This window comes from Capra hircus, chromosome 20 (genome assembly GCF_001704415.2).
Source record: "Capra hircus breed San Clemente chromosome 20, ASM170441v1, whole genome shotgun sequence".
Taxonomy (NCBI): Eukaryota; Metazoa; Chordata; class Mammalia; order Artiodactyla; family Bovidae; genus Capra; species Capra hircus.
Genome location: NC_030827.1, coordinates 14,576,616 through 14,599,983, shown reverse-complemented (window position 1 = coordinate 14,599,983; position 23,368 = coordinate 14,576,616). Strand labels below are relative to the sequence as shown.

Sequence of the window (23,368 nt, the reverse complement as noted above, 5' to 3'; positions counted from 1 at the left end):
GGTTGCCATTCCTTCCTCCAGGGGATCTTCCCAACCCAGGGATCAACATGGTTCTTACATCTCATGCATTGGCAGGTGGGTTTTTTGCCACTACCGCCACATGGGAATATTTGTATCCTACAGTCTTGTGGAGCTTATTAGTTCTAATATTATGTTTATGGATTCCTTATGATTTTCTACACAAAATTACATCACCTCCAATTTGGATGTCTTCTATTTCTTTTTCTTTCTTAATTTTAATGGCTAAATCTCCAATACAATATTGAATGGAAGGGGCAAGATCAGATATTTTAGTCTTGTTTCTGGTCTTAGGGAGAGACATTCAGTCTTTAACCTTTAGATGTGATGATAGTTGTGTACATTTTATATACTCACTATCAGATTGAAGTTCATTTACATTTCTAGTTAAGTTTTTTTTCATGAAAGGGTTCTAGATTTTTCAAATGCCTTTCCTGCAATTATTAAGATTAAAATATGGGTTTTGTCCTTTATTCCATTGATTGGAATATAACATTGCATATTATATTAGTTGATTTTTAGATAAACTAACCTTGCTTTCCTGGGATAAATCTCTCTTGATCATAATTATAATTCTTTTTATCTGCTACTTTTGTTGAGGATTTTAGACTCTGTATCCACAAGATTTTGATCTGAAATTTTCTTGTGATAGTTTTGTCTGGTGTTGGTATCAACATAAGACAGAATGAGTTAGAAAGTGTTCCTATCTCTTCTGTTTTGGGGCAGTGTTTGTAAAGAATCAATATTAATTCTAAATGTTTATAAGAATTCACCATTGAAACCATCCTGGGTTTTACTTTGTGGGCAATTTTTCAATGACTAATTCAGTCTCTTTACTTGTTTTAGGTCTATTCCAATTTTCTATTTCTTCTTGTTTTGGTTTCAGTAATTTTTTGTCTTTCTAGGAATTTGTCCATTTCATCTAGGTTACCCAATTTGTTGGTGTACAGTTATTCATAACATTCCCTTATAGTCCTTTTTAATTCTGTGAAGTCAGTAGTGATAACCTCTTTTTCATTTCTGATTTCAATAAGTTGAATTTTGTCTCTTTTTTCCCCTTGGTCAATCCAGCTAATGGTTTGTCAATTTTGTTAATCTTTTCAAGAACCAACTTTTGGCTTAGATGATTTTCTTTGTGTCTTCTATTTCATTAATTTGTGCTCTAGTCTTTATCATTTCCTTCCTCTGTTTGGTTTAGTTTTAGTTTGCTTTTATTTTATATTTATATTACTGATTTGACATCTTTTTACTATTAATTTACAGCCATAAATTTCCTTCTGAACATTTGTTTTAGCTGTATCCCACAAATTTGGATTTGTTGTATTTTCATTTTCATTAATCTCAAATAACTTTAATTTGCCTGGGATTTATTTGATTCATTGGTTACTTAGTGTGTTGTTTATTTCCACATATCTGTGAATTTTCCAAATTTCTCTTTGTTACTGATTTCTAGTTTCATTCCATGTGTTCAGAGAACATACTTTGTATGATTTCGCTTCTTTTAACAACTACATTGAGTCTTGTTTCATGACCTGGTATATAGCTTATCCTGAGACTGTTTTATATGCACTGGAGTAAAACATATATTCTGCTCTTGATAGGTGCAGTGTTCAATAGATTAGAGCCCACACTTTCGGTCACTCACCACAAGATATAAGCAGGAGTGTTGGAAAAGCTATGACACTTTTACTGAGATATTTCTACTAAAGTGCTTTATAAACATTCCACAAACCTAAGAATTATGAATAAATAGAATTCAGTAGCTTCTAGCAAAAAAAGAGAAACAGTTTGGGTTAGTCTGAGAATGGAAGAAGAAGAATCAACATTTGTTGAGAATTCCCAGCAATACTGTGGTCCAGTACTCCTTGGAAGCAGTCTCAGAGATTGTATATAAACTTCCCTAATGTCACACAGATCATGAATTTTTGAGTCTGGATTTGAACCCATGTATTTCTGACTGCAAAACTTCTGAACTTACCATGTGTGTGTGCGTATATAGTCGCTCAGTCGTGTCCAACTCTTTGTGACCCCATGGACTGTAGCCAGCCAGGCTCCTTTGTCCATGGGATTCCCCAGGCAAGAATACTGGAGTGGGTTGTCATTTCCTTATCCAGAACTTACCATATAGAACTTATAAATGGAATACATTTGAATCTTGCTTTTGGTATTATTGATGTTGTTGTAAATAGATATGTTACAAATTTTCAGGATTATAAAGTATGAATTTGCATTTTAACAAGAATAAGTTTCTATTTTATGAGCACCCTTTTCATGTGGATATTGAGAGGAGATGAAATCTAAGAAAGCAGCCAGTGATTTATCATTAACTTAATCCTAACAGCTGGGCAAGCAGCACTACTCAGAATCTAAAATATGTGATAAGATTGCAGAGTCGAAATTTGCAGACCATGTCAGGGGTCCTGATAAAGAAAACCTTGTTAGGCATTGGGACAGACCTCCAGTGTGAATTATAAGGAATTACTTTGCAGATCAGTGGGACATGAGAAGGTACTCTCAGTCATAATATTCCAGTACTTACAAAGTACACTTGATGTGTGAACTTACTGAATGACAGTGATCCCATGTCAAGATTCCTATAGTATATTGAGTATTCGAGATTATTTTCAATGCAGAACATTAGGACTTATCTCTAACCCTAACCTCCTCTCAGTCACAACTAGGGAAGCTTATCAAAGGGAGAAGAGAAGGAAAGTATTTTAGGAGATACCTCCAGATCCCATTTGTTTTTATTCTTTGTTCTGTTTTTAACATTAGTTGTAGACATTCACTGCTGTGTCACATACCAGATTTGTATCCTTCTGAGTCAGTACTTGCATTATAGTGCCAGTTAAGAATGCACATCATAAAACCAGGGGGCAGTAACATCTATAAAGCTAATGGTAATGTTGAAAATTCATCAAGAAATTATCAAGATTCGAAAGACTACTCTCCCTACCCCAAATGTATTACCTTCTTTTAAACTACCTATTAGAAAGGTTATTATGAAAGCTCTCCATGTTAACTGTGACAGTGAAAGAGCATTAAGCATGTAGAGGGAATCTGTGTTCCCTCTGGCCTCTGGAAAATACCTGAGTTTGTTTATTGAAGATCTTACCTGGGAGCAAAATTACATCTACGTACTTACCCACCATTTCCCAGTTGCCTCTGAAATTTTTTTGTCCCCAGCTATAAATACTAAAGTTTGATCAGATCGTTTCGTGGCAAATAGATGTGGAAAGAATGGAAACAGTGACAGACTTTGTTTTCTTGGGCTCCAAAGTCACATTGGACGATGACTGCAGCCATGAATTTAAAGACACTTGCTCCTTAGAAGAAAAGTTATGACAAACCGAGACAGTGTATTAAAAAGCAGAGATATCACTTTGCCAGCAAAGGTCTGTATAGTCAAAGCTGTGGTTTTTCCAGTAGTCATGTATGGATGTGAGAGTTGGACCATAAAGAAGGCTGAGTGCCAAAGAATTGATGCTTTCAGACTGTGGTGCTAGAGAAGACTCTTGAGAGTCCCTTGAACAGCAAGATCAAACCAGTCAATCCTAAAAGAAATCAAGCCTGAATATTCATTGAAAGACTGATGCTGAAGCTCCAATACTTGAGCCACCTGATGCAGAATGCCAACTCATTGGAAAAGGCCCTGATGGTGGGAAAAACTGAAGGCAGGAAGAGAAGGGGGTGACAGAAGATGAAATGGTTGAATGGCATCACCAACTCACTGGACATGAGTTTGAGGAAGCTCCAGAAGTTGGTGATGGACAGGAAAGCCTGGCGTGCTACAGTCCACAGGGCCACAAAGAATCTAACACAACTAAGTGAGGAACAACAAAGCAACTAGTTCTATTCAATAACTGACTTAGACTTATTTTCAAATTTAAACTAATATTAACAAAATTGAAGATTTGCATATGTGACATTTCTCTGAGCCATTTGTTCTCAAAGTATGGTTCTCAGACCAGCAGCATCATCTTCCCCAAGGAACTTGTTGCAAATGGAAAGCTCAGACCCCACCTCAGACTTAAGGAAGCAGAGAGCATGGGAGTAGAGACCAGTGTGATTCTGATGTGTGCTAACGGTTGAGAACACTGTTTAAACTAGATTCCATTGAAAACACTTTCCACCTGCCCCCACTGTTATCTTAAGTGATCTTTAAGCTTATCTGTCCAATCAGACTCTTTTGGCATTTAGAATGCAGTATGTATGAAATATGTCGTTTTGTTGTCCCAGGTTTAGACTTGGAGTTTAAGTTATTGTGCACTGTCTTCTAGGTAAGCTGAAATGTTACTTCATTTATTTTGCAGTTTCTTGCCTCATTATCTTTGCATAGATCATTCCCTCTGTTCGATTCCCCATAGCATTCCCTCTGTCCACTTGTAAAATAAAACTTCTGTAGAGTTTGATGTGAGGTCTAAAGGCGAAAGTGTATATAGATGTACTTAGCACAGCACTTGGAACGTTTTAGAATAGACAGAAAGATAAAAGGAACTGTGTGAAGTTCTGATCATATTACTTCACTGCTTATAATTTTTTAGTGAATTTACTCCATTAGACAAATTTTAGTTTATTGACAAAATTAAGGACAAATACAATATGTGGTCCACTGGAAAAAAGGAATGGCAAACCAGTTCAGTATTCTTGCCTTGAGAACCCCATGAACAGTATGAAAAGGCAAAAAGATGGGACACTGAAAGAAGAGCTCCCCAGGTGGGTAGATGCCCAATATGCTACTGAGATGAGTGGAGAAATGACTCCAGAAAGAATGAAGGGATGGAGCCAAAGCTAAAACAGTACCCAGTTGTGGATGTGACTGGTGACAGAAGCAAGGTCCAGTGCTGTAAAGAGCAATATTGCATAGGAACCTGGAATGTTAGGTCCATGAATCAAGGCAAATTGGAAGTGGTAAAACAGAAGATGGCAAGAGTGAATGTTGACATTCTAGGAATCAGCTACCTAAAATGGACTGGAATGGGTGAATTTAACTCAGATGACTATTATATCTACTACTGTGGGCAGAAATCCCTTAGAAGAAATGGAGTAGCCATCATGGTCAACAAAAGAGTCCAAAGTGCAGTACTTGGATGCAGTCTCAAAAACGATAGAATGATCTCTGTTCGTTTCCAAGGCAAACCATTCAATGTCACGGTAAACCAAGTCTATGCCCCGACCAACAATGCTGAAGAAGCTGAAGTTGAACGGTTCTACGAAGAACTACAAGACCTTGTAGAACTAACACCCAAAAAAGATGCTAAAGATGATGCTGTGAAAGTGCTATACTCAGTATGCCAGCAAATTTGGACAATTCAGCAGTGGCCACAGGACTGGAAAAGCTGTGAAAAGAAGAGATGTCCTTTTCATTATAGGGGACTGGAGTGCAAAAGTAGGAAGTCAAGAAACACCTGGAATAACAGGGAAATTTGGCCTTGGAGTATGGAATGAAGCACGGCAAAGGCTAATAGAGTTTTGCCAAGAGAACTCACTGGTCATAGCAAGCACCCTCTTCCAACAACACAAGAGAAGACTCTACACATGGACATCACCAGATGGTCAACACCGAAATCAGATTGATTATATTTTTTGCAGCCAAAGATGGAGAAGCTCCGTACAGTCAGCAAAAACAAGACCGGGAGCTGACTGTGGCTCAGATCATGAACTCCTTATTGCCAAATTCAGACTTAAATTGAAGAAAGTAGGGAAAACCAATACACCATTCAGATATGATCTAAAGTGAGAAATAGATTTAAGGGACTAGATCTGATAGATAGAGTGCCTGACGAACTGTGGATGGAGGTTTGTGACATTTTACAAGAGGCAGGGATCAAGACCATCCTCAAGAAAAATAAATGCAAAAAAGCAAAATGGCTGTCTGGGAAGGCCTTACAAATAGCTGTGAAAAGAAGAGACACAAAAAGCAAAGGAGAGAAAGAAAGATATACCCATTTGAATGCAGAGTTCCAAAGAATAGCAAGGAGAGATAAGAAAGCCTTCCTCAGTGATCAGTGCAAAGAAATAGAGGAAAATAATAGAATGGGAAAGACTAGACATCTCTTCAAGATGATTAGAGATACCAAGGGAATATTTCATGCAAAGATGGGCTCAATAAAGGACAGAAATGGTGTGGACCTAACAGAAGCAGAAGATATTAAGAAGAAGTGGCAAGAATACACAGAACAATAAGGAAAAGATCTTAATGAGCCAGATAACCAGGATGGTATGATCACTCACCTAGAGCCAGACATCCTGGAATGTGAAGTCAAGTGGGCCTTAGGAAGCATCACTACAAACAAAGCTAGAGAAGGTAATGGAATTCCACTTGAGCTATTTCAAATCCTTAAAGATGATGCTGTGAAAGTGCTATACTCAGTATGCCAGCAAATTTGGACAATTCAGCAGTGGCCACAGGACTGGAAAAGGTCAGTTTTCATTCCAATCCCAAAGAAAGGCAATGCCAAAGAATGCTCAAAATTCTCCAAGCCAGGCTTCAACACTACATGAACCATGAACTTCCATATATTCAAGCTGGTTTTAGAAAAGGCAGAGGAACCAGAGATCAAATTACCAACATCATCTGGATCATTGAAAAAGCAAGAGAGTTCCAGAAAAACATCTATTTCTGCTTTATTGACTATGCCAAAGCCTTTGACTGTGCGGATCACAATAAACTGTGGAAAATTCTGAAAGAGATGGGAATACCAGACCACCTGACCTGCCTCTTCAGAAATCTGTATGCAGTGCAGGAACCAACAGTTAGAGCTGGACCTGGAACAACAGACTGGTTCCAAATTGGGAAAGGAGTACACCAAGGCTGTATGTTATCACCCTGCTCATTTAACTTACATGCAGAGGACATCATGAGAAACGCTGGGCTGGAAGAAGCACAAGCTGGAATCAAGATTGCCGGGAGAAATATCAATAACCTCAGATATGCAGATGACACCACCCTTATGGCAGAAAGTAAAGAAGATCTAAGAGCCTCTTGATGAAAATGAAAGAGGAGAGTGAAAAAGTTGGCTTAAAGCTCAACATTCCTAAAATGAAGATCATGGCATCTAGTCCCATCACTTCATAGCAAATAGATGGGGAAACAGTGGCAGACTTTATTTGGGGGAGCTCCAAAAATCACTGCAGATGGTGATTGCAGCCATGAAATTAAAAGACACATACTCCTTGGAAGGAAAGTTATGACCCAACTAGACAGCATATTAAAAAGCAGAGACATTAATTTGACAACAAAGGTCCGTCTAGTCAAGGCTATGTTTTTTCCAGTAGTCATGAATGGATGTGAGAGTTGGACTATAAAGAAAGCTGAGCTCCGAAGAATTAATGCTTTTGAACTGTAGTGTTGGAGAAGACTCTTGAAAGTCCCTTGGATCTCCCAAGGAGATCATTCCTGAGTGTTTATTGAAAGGATTGATGTTGAAGCTGAAACTCCAATACTTTGGCCACCTGATGCAAAGAGCTGACTATTTGAAAAGACCCTGATGCTGGGAAAGATTGACGGCAGGGGGAGAAGGGGACTACAGAGGATGAGATGAGTGGATGGCATCACCGACTCGATGGACATGAGTTTGGGTAAACCAGGAGTTCATGATGGAAAGGGGGCCTGGCGTGCCGTGGTCCATGGGGTCGCAAAGAGTTGGACACAACTGAGCGACTGAACTGAACTAAACTGAAGGACAAATATTGAATCTTGCCACACATTTCATATTGGTTTAACGAAAAGCAGGAGGGGTATATGATGGCCAAATGTACACCTTATTCTATAAAATGGCAGCTTGTATTCATGAATCATGAATCAAGCCTAAATAAAAAACTCACATAAGTATAAATAAAGCATCTTTTCCGTTTAGATGGCGCTAGTTTGGATTTCGCATTAAGCTGAATTAAAAATATGTTTTTATTAGGTGCAAGTAGTTTCCAGAGTGCTTTTTCAAGCTCACATCTTGTCCTTATTTTCCTGACGGCTTTGCTGAACTGCTAGCACAGTTCAAGCAAGTTTTTTGGTCCTCTTTGTCTGCCAGGTGGTAACAGACTGGGAAACCCACAGAGAGGTTAGGTTTACATCGACTTGCAGAAAAGAGAAGCTGACCTTTTTGCAGCAATAGCCTGGAAGTGAGTCAGTTCTTGCATCCAGCCACTAATGCTCTGAGGATGCAGCTTGTTTTCAGCTAAATACCAACCAGGGTTCTAGAAGTCGAGAATCTGCATACTAATTAATCTCACTGTTGTAGGTGAGAGTTTTTACAAAAGTCAGGAAACACAGATTGATAGCCTTTGCTGCGGCTCAGTGCCTGTTGGATATGTAATACTTTCATACTGTACCGTGTGTGTATGTTATGTAGCCAGAAAGGAAAGAAAACTAGTGGAGTTTTTCCTCTAAATTTAGAGCTTTACTTTTTACTATTAAAAGTATTAGAATTTTTTTTCCTCTTTTCCTCTTATTGTCTTGGTTTCTTGCTCCTTTCCCCAACCTCCATTCCCTTCCCCCATGGCTCTGAGGATAGGAAAGAAGCTTTAAAAAAAATATTAAGGTTTATGTTCATTCTCCAAACACCTTCCTAGTGGCTGTGGATCAAAAGCATATTTCAGTGTAGGTCCCAAAATGTTTAGTTTTGAGAGGTGAGATCAAATTTGAGTAAAAGATTTTGAGTAATTTGGGTTCATGATTTTATAAAATTTGTACAGCAAGTTTATTTATCTGTAGTGACAGGTAATAAAATTGCAATGGAAATTTTAAGAAAGCTTTTCTAAAAATCTCAATGCCATTGTGTGATAGTCAGCTTATTACTTAGTACAAACTATAATATGCCCTATAGTAAAATTTGTCTTACAAGCAGGAAAATCTAAACATTGTATAAGCATTCAAATATGCTAAACTCTGTCTTCTCTTCTGGAATAGTATATTTTATTAATAAGCTCTAAAATATCTGCGATTAATATCTGAGATTATGCACTGTGACTGTTGTGGAAATCAGAAAGTTCTAACAGATGGATTCTTAAATTGGTCAGAATGATGCATTCAAAGTGCTGGACATCAGAGAAGTTTCAGTTGATTAAATTTAAGTTCTTAGTTGTAATTTTTAATTTTATTTCTTTTTTTTGCTTTAAAGAAGATCAAGGAGGAAACAATGAATCATAATACATACCAAAGATGTTCAGGGAAAATTATTTCAAATAATTCCCCTAAAAAAGAAACTTTATTTTTTTTAACAGAAATAGATTTTTCTTTATAATCAAAATTGAGAGTATAAAAATCACTAAGTCATGTGGTATTATAGTGTACAGAGCTAATTATTGTTTTCATTTTGGTAAACTTACTTTCAAGTCTTTCACATGGCAACCCACTCCAGTATTCTTGCCTGGAGAATCCATGGACAGAGAAGCCTGGCGATCTATATATAGTCAGTGGGATCACCAAGAGTCAGACACGACTGAACACAGCTTGGCATGCACACACAAACACATGGTTTTATATAAATTGAATGATTCTTTGTCTTTATTATATAATCTATATTATATAGTCTAATTATTTTAAATACACATTTCCCATTTGTAATGATGTTTTAATGAACAGCCAGCACTTTTTTTTTTTTTTTGCATTGGTCCAGGTGCTTGAACACTTTGGAGCCCTTAGTTGAATGCCTGGAATTGCTGAGTTCAAGGGTACACAGATTTAGTACTGATACATGTTGTCAGTGATTAAGAGAAACTATTTTTTTAGTGTTAAATGTACTTTTTTTCACCTATTCAAAATGAAGATAAATTGCTGCATTAGGCAGTTTTGAGGAAAAATTAATGCCGCCAGCAATTTGGTTCAATTTGATGTGTTTTCTGAATGCTGAATACTGCTTATGTGTCAGATTCTATGCTAGTTATTAGGTTTGTAAAAGTGAAGTGACTCAATTTTATTGGACTAATGGAGATTACAAACAAATAATAGGGTGTTAAAATACAGTATGGTAAGTGTAACAGTAAGGATAAAATACAGGCAGCTTGTGTACCAGTATCAGGAGTTCTGAAGTCTCAGCATGAAAGCTGAGAACTGAGGACAAACTGAGTTATGTGGAGGAAGGATGTAAGAGGAAGGAGTATTGTGGGCCATGAGGAATAGGTGTCAAAGATTATGATACATTCTAGGAACTATTATAGTAGGATTTTAGAATGTGTGAGATGCACATAGGGACTGAGGCACCAGAGCTAGAGCTGGAGAATACAATAGCTGAAACCGCGAAGAACCTTGTAGTAGAGCTAATGAATATGGACCTTGAGAATTAAGGGGTGCTGTGTAGCATGGAAACAATGAGATCAAATTTGAGCTCTAAAAAGTTATCCTGACTTCCCTGGTGGCTCAGAGGTTAAAGCGTCTGCCTGCAATGTGGGAGACCCGAGTTCGATCCCTGGGTTGGGAAGATCCCCTGGAGAAGGAAATGGCAACCCACTCCAGTATTCTTGCCTGGAGAATCCCATGGACGGAGGAGCTTGATGGGCTACAGTCCACGGGTCGCAAAGAGTCAGACACACTGAGTGAGGCACAGCACAGTTTGGAGCCAGGAAAATGCTAGCTCACATTGTACTTTTTGTCTTCCTCGTAAATGGTTCCGGAGGCATGTGAAGTGGACTTGTAGATGAAACTGAGACCTCAGCATCTCTGCATGCTATAAGAAAGGCAGGGCCAATTGTCCCTAAACTTAAAATGTGAAAAGTTTCAGTGATGTAAGAGGAACACCTCCATGCAGCTCCATTTGTGGAACACTGTATAAAACCTCATGATTCTCTAGGAGCCAATTTATATAATTCTGATTCATACTGTTAAAAGTCCAGCTGAATGCCAGAAAAATTTTTGCCTCAGTTTCTTTTCCTTATATAGTCATATAGTCCATTTTGTACTTAAAATCATTTGTGTACATTTTCATTCTTTTATGTAATCTTGAAATCATTTTGATGTCAGGAAAGCAGACTTCAGAATACTGGGGGAAATGGGAAATCTGTATTAAACAATTTGCGTAAAGCTTTTCTGTCACTGAGTAAGTATGACCTTCACTAAAATGACCCCATCTTTTTTTAGGTAGACATTATTTTAAATGATGTCTTTTTCTTAGTAATTTTTATCCTGTGTGCTACATTTGAGATGTCTGTCTTCTCACAAAATTTCTGCTCTTTCCTAGCTCCCACACCTCCCTCTGGTGGTTTCCAGGATTAGTATTCTGATACTGTTTTCCCCTTAACTTATGACTATTTTTATTTAGTATATACTACATAGTATACTCAATGTTAGAAACTGTGATAAATGTACCTTATTAAATTTTTTACATGACTTTCGTTTTTTGTAAAAATGATGCCTGCTCATAAAAAATGAAGGCAATACATCAGAAAGAGGAGAAAATAGGAAGCCGAAAATGACAGCTCACTGAAAACTATCCAGAAATAACTATCATTAACAGTAAGTAAACTTTATTCAACCATCTCTTCAACTCAGGACCAGAGAAAGGTACTGGAGTAAAAGAGATGGTGGCAAACAATGAATCCATTTAAAAAGAAAACTAAGGCTATACAACTCCGAAAATTTTGTACAGATTCGGTAGACTTTGACAATTTAAAAACACTAACATACCCCAAATTGGAAAATGAAGGAAGGAAAAGTAGAAAAAAAATGTTCAGTTCAGCTCAGTCGCTCAAACGTGTCCGACTCTTTGCGACCAGCGTGCCAGGCCTCCCTGTCCATCACCATCTCCCGGAGTTCACTCAGACTCACGTCCATCGGGTCCGTGATGCCATCCAGCCATCTCATCCTCTGTCGTCCCCTTCTCCTCCTGCCCCCAATCCCTCCCAGCATCAGAGTCTTTTCCAGTGAGTCAACTCTTTGCATGAGGTGGCCAAAGTACTGGAGCTTCAGCTTTAGCATCATTCCTTCCAAAGAAATCCCAGGGTTGATCTCCTTCAGAATGGACTGGTTGGATCTCCTTGCAGTCCAAGGGGCTCTCAAGAGTCTTCTCCAACATCACAATTCAAAAGCATCAATTCTTCGGCGCTCAGCTTTCTTCACAGTCCAACTCTCACATCCATACATGACCACTGGAAAAACCATAGCCTTGACTAGATGGACCTTACTCGGCAAAGTAATGTCTCTGCTTTTGAATATACTATCTAGGTTGGTCATCACTTTTCTTCGAAGGAGTAAGCGTCTTTTAATTTCATGGCTGCAATCACCATCTGCAGTGATTTTGGAGCCCCCCAAAATAAAGTCTGACACTGTTTCTACTGTTTCCCCATCTATTTCCCATGAAGTGATGAGACCGGATGCCATGATTTTCGTTTTCTGAATGCTGAGCTTTAAGCCAACTTTTTCACTCCCCTCTTTCACTTTCATCAAGAGGCTTTTTAGCTCCTCTTCACTTTCTGCCATAAGGGTGGTGTCATCTGCATATCTGAGGTTATTGATATTTCTCCCGGCAATCTTGATTCCAGCTTGTGTTTCTTCCAGTCCAGTGTTTCTCATGATGTACCCTGCATATAAGTTGAATAAGCAGGGTGACAATATACAGCCTTGACGTACTCCTTTTCCTATTTGGAACCAGGCTGTTTTTCCATGTCCAGTTCTAACTGTTGCTTCCTGACCTGCATACAGATTTCTCAAGAGGCAGGTTAGGTGGTCTGGTATTCCCATCACTTTCAGAATTTTCCACAGTTTATTGTGATCCACACAGTCAAAGGCTTTGGCATAGTCAGTAAAGCAGAAAGAGATGTTTTTCTGGAACTCTCTTGCTTTTCCCATGATCCAGCGGATGTTGGCAATTTGATCTCTGGTTCCTCTGCCTTTTCTAAAACCAGCTTGAACATCAGGGAGTTCACGGTTCATGTATTGCTGAAGCCTGGCTTGGAGAATTTTAAGCATTACTTTACTAGCATGTGAGATGAGTGCAATTGTGCGATAGTTTGAGCATTCTTTTGCATTACTTTTCTTTGGAATTGTAATGAAAACTGACCTTTCCCAGTCCTGTGGCCACTGTTGAGTTTTCCAAATTTGCTGGCATATTGAGTGCAGCATTTTCACAGCATCATCTTTCAGGATTTGAAACAGCTCCACTGGAATTCCATCACCTCCACTAGCTTTGTTCGTAGTGATGCTTTCTAAGGCCCACTTGACTTCACATTCCAAGGTCTGGCTCTAGATTAGTGATCACATCATCATGATTATCTGGGTCATGAAGATCTGTTTTATATAGTTCTTCCGTGTATTCTTGCCACCTCTTCTTAATGTCTTCTCCTTCTGTTAGGTCCATACCATTTCTGTCCTTTATCAAGCCCATCTTTGCATGAAATGTTCCCTTGGTATCTCTAACTTTCTTGAAGAGATCTCTAGTCTTTCCCATTCTGTTGTTTTCCTCTATTTCTTTGCATTGATCACTGAAGAAGGCTTTCTTATCTCTTCTTGCTGCTCTTTGAAACTCTGCATTCAGATGCTTATATCTTTCCTTTTCTCCTTTGCTTTTCACCTCTCTTCTTTTCACAGCTATTTGTAATTAATTTCCTCAACCTTTAGGGCAGGATGTTAATCACTATAAACTAAAATTAAATCATGTAGTTTAAAAAGTGACTCTATTCTCTTAGTATTTTCATAACATTTTTCTGTAAAATGGAGACATTTCTTAAGAAAGCTCTTGAGACAAAGAAGTGAAAGTCACTCAGTTGTGTCCAACTCTTTGCAACACTCTGGACTGTAGTCCATGGAATTCTCCAGGCCAGAATACTGGAGTGGGTGGCCTTTCCCTTCTCCAGGGGATTTTCCCAACGCAGGGGTAGAACCCAGGTCTCCCACAATGCAGGCAGATTCTTTACCAGCTGAGCCACAAGGGAAGTCCAAGAATACTAGAGTGGGTAGCCAAACATTTATGTAAAAATTAGAAATTTCTTGGTTTACTTCTGTTTAATATTTTTGTGTTAAATTCAAGTACAATAAAATAGTCTCTTTTAATGAAATTATCTGTCTAAACTTCCTTTCCCTCTTCTTGGGTCACTAAAAGAGGTGAGGACACAGGGCAAACTGCTGCCGGCCAAGATTAGAGAGAGAAACTGACTCCCTGTATTCAACTGTTTATCTGAGCACAAGCAGAAATTGCACTGGAACCAGTGCTAGAATATGAAACCTGAACTATAATTGACAAATTGATGGAGGCTCAGCATGGATAAGTCTGAGAGTTAAAAACTCCAGGGGCACCTGGTCATGTAGGGGGCACAATATTGTGAGATTTATTTTTGAATGCTTGACTAGGTCCTCATAATAAATATCACAGAAATAAAATTTCTACTCCTTCCTTTAGGAGGAGGAAGAAAGGAACCATTTGACTTAGACCAGAGCACTCTTTCTGTTTTCCTTCAGGGAAAACCAGTTAACTAGAGCTCAACTTGCTGCAGGAGAAGGCAATGGCACCCTACTCCAGTACTCTTGCCTGGAAAATCCCGTAGACGGAGGAGCCTGGTAGGCTGCAGTCCATGGGGTCGCTAAGAGTCAGACACAACTGAGCGACTTCCCTTTCACTTTTCACTTTCAGGCATTGGAGAAGGAGATGGCAACCCACTCCAGTGTTCTTGCCTGGAGAATCCCAGGGATGGGGAAACCTAGTGGGCTTCCATCTATGGGGTCACACAGAGTCGGACACGACTGAAGCAACTTAGCAGCAGCAGCAGCAACTTGCTGCAGGTTATCAGAGCTTAATGGACCTGGGAGAAGGGAAATGGCCAGCTTCAGGTGGCTCTAACCCTCCATGTTGGAGAATAGAAACACCCAGCTGCAGCCCATCCTAACCATCCTGTCCCTACCTAAGGGAGGAGAAAAAACCTAAGACACATTTCTATATTCCACAATCCAGAGGCATAGTATCACTAAGAGACTTGAGACCTAATCACAGGACTGTAGGACACACCCCCTTTCCCCATACTTCACTATTACATTACTCAAGTTCTATTTATAGCAATTCCTTTTACTGGTACATAATATCTGGCTATCAAGAAAAATGTGTAGGGCATACCAAAAGACAAAAACACAAGTTGAAGAAATAAAGCAAACATCAGAACCAGACATGGCAGGGATGTTGGAATTATCAAACTGAGAATTTGAAACAGCTACAATTAATATGCTTAAGGCTCTAATGGATGAAGTAGAGAGCATGAAAGAAACATAGGCAATGTTAGCAGAGAGATGAAAATCTTAAGAACAAAACAAAAAGAAATTCTGTAGACCAAAAACACTGTAAGAGAAATGAAGAATGCCTTTGATGGGCTAGTTAGCACACTGGACTCAGGAAAGAATTGCTGAGCTAAAGGATATAGCAAATAGAATCCTCAAAAACTGAAGCGCAAAGAGAACAAAAACTGAGCAAAGAGTAAAGAACATTCAAGGACTGCAGAACAGTTACACAAGGTGTAAATACTGTATTTTTCTTGTGTGCTAAGTCACTTCAGCTGTGTCTGACTCTTTGTGACCCCATGGACTGTAGCCTGCCAGGCTGTTCTGTCCATGAGATTCCCCAAGCAAGAATACTAGAGTGGGTTGCCATTCCCTTCTCCAGGGGATCTTCCCGACCCAGGGGTGGAACCTACGTCTCATGTCTTCTGCATTGGCATGAAGGTTCTTTACCACCTAGCACCGCCTAGACCTAGTGAACATAACCATTTTTGGCAGTCACATCATAGTGTTGATTCAGACTGTGAGGTGAGGTAAGGTGAGGTGAAGTCGCTCAGTCATGTCCAACTCTTTGCAACCCCATAGATTGTAGCCTACCAGGCTCCTCCATCCGTGGGGTTTTCCAGGCAAGAGCACTGGAGTGGGTTGCCATTTCCTTCTCCAGAGGATCTTCCCAACCCAGGGATCGAACCTGGGTCTCCCACATTGTAGGCAGACGCTTTACTGTCTGAGCCACCACGGAAGCCTGATTCAGACTGTGCGGTCAACTAAATGCTTCACAGTCCTTTTTCTTCTTGCTGCTGCTATTACTCCTCTTACCTCCTGACCCACTCATATACCCTCTATCTGTAATTGTTTTGTCTTCTGATTTATATTCAATGCAACGTCATATGTCAGAATATAGTAAGGACCTAGTGGACAGTATCTTAGTAGAAATATATCTCAAAGTTAACTTTGACTTATTATTTAGCATTCTGGGAAGAGTTGCACTAGTTGAGACTAATTAAAAATCATTTTGGCTTAAGCATCTAGGCATTATTTGTTCTCTGCTTTAATGGCTGTAATGAAAGATATCACTTAAATCTTTTGCTGCATAAGTCCATGACTACTTTATTCTCACAATATGTCGAGTGTGCTGCTGCTGCTAAGTCATTTCAGTCGTGTCCGACTCTGTGTGACCCTATGGACAGCAGCCCACCAGGCTCCTCTGTCCACGGGATTCTGTCCAATGTACTGTCAAAGAAAAAAGTGAACTCAATTTGAAGTGATTTATCCTTATTAATTTATGCTGGTTGTTTATGGTGTTCTGCATTTTGACTACGAGATGTCTACATTTGGATTTTACTTTCATTTATCCTGCTTAAATTCATTAAGCTTCCTAAATCTGAAAGCTAATGTTTTTCATCAATTTTGAAAGTTCTCAGACATTACTGTCTCAGTCTCATTCATTCTATTTTTCTCTTTCTACAGTTTCACTTATACATATGGTAGACCTCACTCTGTCTTCCATGTCCTTTAAAGTCTCATAGTTGATGTTGTTCTCTGTGGGTTTTGCATCCTATGTTACTCATTTTTTTTCAAATAGGTCTTTTGATTCACTCATTCTCTTTTTCAGCTATTCAACTTTTCATTAACCTTAAATTTAACTATTTATTACTTCTAAAGTATTTTTTTGCATTTCTTTTCCATGGGGATGGTCTTGACCCCTGTCTCCTATACAGTGTCACAAACCTCCATCCATAGTTCATCAGGCACTCTGTCTATCAGATCTAGTCCCTTAAATCTATTTCTCACTTCCACTGTATAATCATAAGGGATTTGATTTAGGTCATACCTGAATGGTCTGTTGGTTTTCCCTACTTTCTTCAATTTAAGTCTGAATTTGGCAATAAGGAGTTCATGATCTGAGCCACAGTCAGCTCCCAGTCTTGTTTTTGTTGACTGTATAGAGCTTCTCCATCTTTAGCTGCAAAGAATATAATCAATCTGATTTCGGTGTTGACCATCTGGTGATGTCCATGTGTAGAGTTTTCTCTTGTGTTGTTGGAAGAGAGTGTTTGCTATGACCAGTGTGTTCTCTTGGAAAAACTCTATTAGCCTTTGCCCTGCTTCATTCCATACTCCAAGGCCAAATTAAGAGAAGTAAAAAGCAAAGGAGAAAAGGAAAGATATAAGCATCTGAATGCAGAGTTCCAAAGAATAGCAAGGAGAGATAAGAAAGCCTTCCTCAGCGATCAATGCAAAGAAATAGAAGAAAACAACAGAATGGGAAAGACTAGAGATCTCTTCAAGAAAATTAGAGATACCGAGGGAACATTTCATGCAAAGATGGGCTCAGTAAAGGACAGAAATGGTCTGGACCTAACAGAAGCAGAAGATACTAAGAAGAATGAATTTATTATTATTTCACAATAAACTGTGGAAAATTCTGAAAGAGATGGGAATACCAGACCACCTGACCTGCCTCTTGAGAAACCTATATGCAGGTCAGGAAGCAACAGTTAGAACTGGACATGGAACAACAGACTGGTTCCAAATAGGAAAAGGAGTACATCAAAGCTCTATATTGTCACCCTGCTTATTTAACTTATATGCAGGGTACATCATGAAAAACACTGGGCTGGAAGAAGTGCAAGCTGGAATCAAGATTGCCGGGAGAAATATCAATAACCTCAGATATGCAGATGACACCACCCTTAAGGCAGAAAGTGAAGAACTAAAAAGCCTCTTGATGAAAGTGACAAAGGGGAGTGAAAAAGTTGGCTTAAAGCTCAACATTCAGAAAACGAAGATCATGGCATCCAGTCCCGTCACTTTATGGGAAATAGATGGGTAAACAGTGGAAACAGTGGCTGACTTTATTTTTTGGGGCTCCAAAATCACTGCAGATGGTGACTGCAGCCATGAAATTAAAAGACGCTTACTCCTTGAAAGGAAAGTTATGACCAACCTAGATAGCATATTCAAAAGCAGAGACATTACTTTGCCAACAAAGATCTGTCTAGTCAAGGCTATGGTTTTTCCAGTGGTCATGTATGGATGTGAGAGTTGGATGGTGAAGAAAGCTGAGTGCCGAAGAAGTGATGCTTTTGAACTGTGGTGTTGGAGAAGACTCTTGAGAGTCCCTTGGACTACAAGGAGATCCAACCAGTCCATTCTAAAGGAGGTCAGTTCTGGGTGTTCTTTGGAAGGAATGATGCTAAAGCTGAAACTCCAGTACTTTGGCCACCTCATGTGAAGAGTTGACTCATTGGAAAAGACTCTGATGCTGGGAGGGATTGGGGGCAGGAGGAGAAGGGGATGACAGAGGATGAGATGGCTGGATGGCATCACTGACTCAATGGACATGAGTCTGGGTGAACTCCAGGAGTTGGTGATGGACAGGGAGTCCTCGCATGCTGCAATTAATGAGATCGCAAAGAGCTGGACACGACTGAACGACTGAACTGAACTGAACTGAACTGAAAGTATTTTTATTCTTTTTCCAGTTACTGTTGTAGATCTCATATTCAGTTCTTTATTCTCTTTCATTCTTTCCATATAATAAACATATTTGTTTTATTTTTGCAGTATCTGAAGTTTTGAGCGTCAGGTTCAATTACTTATTGTTCCTTTATTCTTACAAACAATGCCTTGTTTCCTTGTATATTATGAACTCTTTTTATTGAGAGCTGATTTTTTTAGAACTTTTTTTTAGAGTTCTGTGATATCTAAATTAAAGATTCTCTGTTTCAGAGAGGATTTCATTTTAGATCAAGTGGGTGCATCAGAGTACCATACTATATTAGTGATTTTAATTGAAAATACTCCTTAAATACCCTGAGAATATGCATTAGCTTGAACGCCTTCTTATCCACATAGATCTGAGACAGACAAGCTTCACTGCAGCCTTTCTCTGTTTTATAGTTGATGTGTTTATTCCCACCCTTCCAGTGAGTGGAGAATGTTAAGCTTTATGTGTAGGAGTTCTAGTTCATGATTAAAACCCCATGTTAAACCCACATTCCTAGGTAGAATAACTCAATGTCTCAATAATAGTACCAGTGCTTCTTTGGTTTTTAGTCTTCCCCTTGGTTTTCAACCCCTTGGTTTTTAGTGAGCTAAGCTATGCATTTAAACTTTTTTTTTTGTTTTTTAATGTGTGTTATTCAGCCCTCCTAGGTATTTGATTGTAAGAGAGTTTTTGGGTTACCTAGTAGTCTGCCTTACTGGAATTGGAAACCTCATTTGTTTTTCACATTGATTTAATGTCATTCTATAAAGTTGGATTATGGAGTAGACATATGGCTAAAGACCGAACTTCTGCCACAATAGATTTACTCTACTTCTCTGAAATACTGGCTAAGCCAAGTTCTTCCTGTGAAATAACATGTTTGATTTAGAATTTTTTACTTGGTATTTAGATAGAATAATACTATCACCTCTGCTTATTCTGGATACTTTATGATTTAGTGCAGGGTTTACTCTTGTTTAGTTTGTTCTGGAATAGACAATAAGATTTTCTAATATATGAAGGAGGTTGACAATCTATATCAGATGTCTAAACTTTTTATTTAAAAATAAATGTGCTCTTTCATATGAAAGGAATAAGACTGCAAGTCTAAACGCTAGTTGCAGATGCATTTAAATTCTTCCTTCTCAAATTTCAGTGTACATGTATGTAGGGACTAGGTACCTATGGATAGGTATTACAGTCTTTCTTTTCCTACACAGTAGTATGACAGATTATAAAAGGGCATGTGCAGCATTATCTGTCAGGTTAAATTTTATCTTCTGATAGATAAGTCTAGGATCATTTAGACTAAAATAATGTAGATTCTCTGTTAATCTCCCTCATAGAAATTATAAGTGTGTAAACACACACATACATATATACATTTCCTTGTTGACTTGTTTATTCCTTATCTTCTTGACTAGACTATATGGATGACAATAAGCAATTCCATTCCAAGTGTTTAGTAACCACAATTAAGATGTGAGAATTTAGTAATTTTTAGGGGTTTTATCTACTTTATATTCCTCATTTTCATAGCATATAATATTTAATCCAAGCAGTACATCAGACACACACACAAAACTTATCAGTGAGCTTTTAAAATCTGTGCATCCATGAGAAAAATGGAAGGATTTGCCTTTTTAATCTCTTCAGCTAGCCTGAGGTCTTATTTTGTCAGTAATTGATCCTGTAAATAGTAAGAATAGTAGAGTTAATACTGGAGAGAAGAATGATGGTAATTGAAGAAGCAAACTCATGTTGGGCACATAGTCTGAGCCAAGCACCATGTTAAGTATGCTGAGTAATTTCTATGGAATCATGTTTCTTCCTTACAATTTTACCTTAATTCTCAAGATGAGAAAACAGATTTACATTGGTTAGCTTAACTGTCTAAGCCCATACTGCTAGAAACAGGTAGAACAGAACTCTGTACACACAAATCAGGGGTTCTGTGATTTAATTTGATTTTGATTTTTTATTTCCTGTGTATACTTTCAAAATTAATGTATAAACTGTAGCATACTATACTTCCTAATACATGTTTAAACTGCATCTCTGCTCTTTCTGCTCTTTGCTGATGATACCATGCTAAAAATCATGTCATACATTTATAGTTTTAATACTTACGATGGTCTTTCATTGTGGCCATTTTATGATTTCATCAACAGCCAAGCTGTTGTTTCATTACAAACAGATTCAGTATCTTTGTGATTAAAGCGACAAACTAAAAACCATGAAGGCTGTACTGTTTAGCTTGCAATCATTTCCATGTGTTATGAATTCTTATCAGATGTTGGGAAATAGTAGGCTTAAGCTAACTGCAAGTACTACATCCATGGTCCAAGAAGCAATGATCTGTAATGGACATGTGTTTAGCGGTCAGCTTGCTTAACAAGGTCTCTAAGCAAATTCATTTACCATCTTATGTAAGATATATATACATATTCCATTTTATTTTTGTAGATTAAAGTTCTTTTCAAAAGCATGTCAAGTACTCAAGTCTTGATAACTTTACTTTTTTTTTTTTTAAGTGAATGTTAGAGTTCAGTGTTTGAGTTCACCACCCTTATATTAAGATAATATTTCTCATGCCATATGTAAAAAGAACAGATATAACTCAAAATTTTCCTAAGGCACATTCCTGGAAACTGGAGAAAATGAGAAAAGCATCTGGGAAAAAATAAAAACTGACTGAAAATTATGCAGGATACGTATCATTGCCATATTAAATCCTCAATCTCAAGCTGAAAATTTGTACGATTTTAAAAATTGCAAGAATTCTACCTTTTATAAAGTAATATAAACAGTCTGATAAAAATGTAAATATACTGCCTACTTACTTATTCATAGTGTGTTCTGTTGCATGAAAAATACTCAGCTCAAAAATAAGGTATTCAAGTCTAAATGTACTTTTCATTCAGTGGGTAGGAAGCATATTAAGGGGAAAATTGCATAAAGAATTAGGATGTCTGTATCATGTTTATAGTATTGTAATTGATTTAGGCAATATTGAAAAAAATAAAAAACTCTTACTGTCTCTACACTTCAACTTCTTTGTGTCTAGACCTCTCACCATTTCTTTAGATAATGGGCTTTAAGATCCTAAAACCAAAGGAATTGAAATGGAATGATATACAGAGTACAATTACTTTTTACATTTATAGTTGATTATGCACTTCAAAAATATTAATTTATACCTTCCTCAGATTATTTTTAGATGATGATACGACTGAGATAAAGGAAGAGAATTAATTGCTTTCCTGTAACCATGTAGTGATGTTGGGTCTAGGTCTTCTGAAACATGTCTCTTTTTTTTATGCAGAAGTTTTGTTTAATGTTTTGAAATGGACATGGGCATTAAGACGAAGACAACATCCATCAATGAGATTAGAGTGTATATCTTTAACAGTATAGTAATTAATATCATTTTACATAAAAATCATTGATTTTTATTTAAAGTTTTAATTCTTTAAATTGCTTTTATATTTTAATAGTCATGAGTTGGTTGAAGTATATTTTCTTACTTAAAAAAAGAAAAAATTCCCTGGTAGCTCAGATGGTAACGAATCTGCCTGCAGGAGACCCGGATTCAATCCCTGGGTTGACAGGTCCCCTGGAGAAGGAAATGACAGACCACTCCAATATTGTTGCTTAGAGGATTCCATGGACAGACCATGGGGTCACAAAGAGTCAGATATGACTGAGGGACAAATACTTTGGGCCTCCTTGGTGGCTCAGACAGTAAAGAATCCACCTGCAATGCAGGAGACCTGGATTCAATCCCTGGGTTGGGAAGATCCCCTGGAGGAGGGCATGGCTTCATACTCCAATATTCTTATCTGGAGAATCTCCATGGACAAAGGAGCCTGGTGTACTACAGTTTGTGGCGTCACAAAGAGTCAGACACGACTGAGCAACTAAGCAAACATTCTAAGCACCTAATGAGAGTGAAAGTCACTCAGTCGTTTCCAACTCTTTGTGACCCCATGGACTATACAGTCCATGGAATTCTCCAGGCAAGAATACTGGAGTGGGTAGCCATTCCCTTCTCCAGGGGATTTTCCTAACCCAGGGATCAAACCCAGGTCTCCCGCATTGCAGGCAGATTCTTTACCAGCTGAGCCACAAGGGAAGCCCAATAGTACTGAGGAGGGTAGCCTGTCCCTTCTCAGGGAATCTTCCCAACCCAGTAATCGAACTGGGGTCTCCTGTATTGCAGGCAGACTTTTTTACCAGCTGGTGTACCAGGGAAGCCCTAAGCACCTAATAGTGATCTTATTTTAATCCTTAATCTTTGCATTGGTCTTGTTCTAATACATAGGCTGAATATAGTCACTACTTATAGATAAGAAGATGCTGTGAAAGTGCTGCACTCAATATGCCAGCAAATATGGAAAACTCAGCAGTGGCCATAGGACTGGAAAAGGTCAGTTTTCATTCCAATCCCAAAGAAAGGCAATGCCAAAGAATGCTCAAACTACCGCACAATTGCACTCATCTGACACGCTAGTAAAGTAATGCTTAAAATTCTCCAAGCCAGGCTTCAGCAATACATGAACCGTGAACTTCCAGATGTTCAAGCTGGTTTTAGAAAAGGCAGAGGAACCAGAGATCAAATTGCCAACATCCACTGCATCATCAAAAAAGCAAGAGAGTTCTGGAAG

The 23,368-nt window shown here is 38.3% G+C and overlaps 1 protein-coding gene across 1 annotated transcript in view; it reads left to right on the top strand.

Annotated features, from left to right (window-relative positions):
• CWC27 (CWC27 spliceosome associated protein homolog) overlaps nt 1-23,368 on the top strand; it is a 253,969-nt gene that overhangs the window by 117,188 nt on the left and 113,413 nt on the right. The gene's annotated exons all lie outside the window — the stretch shown is intronic.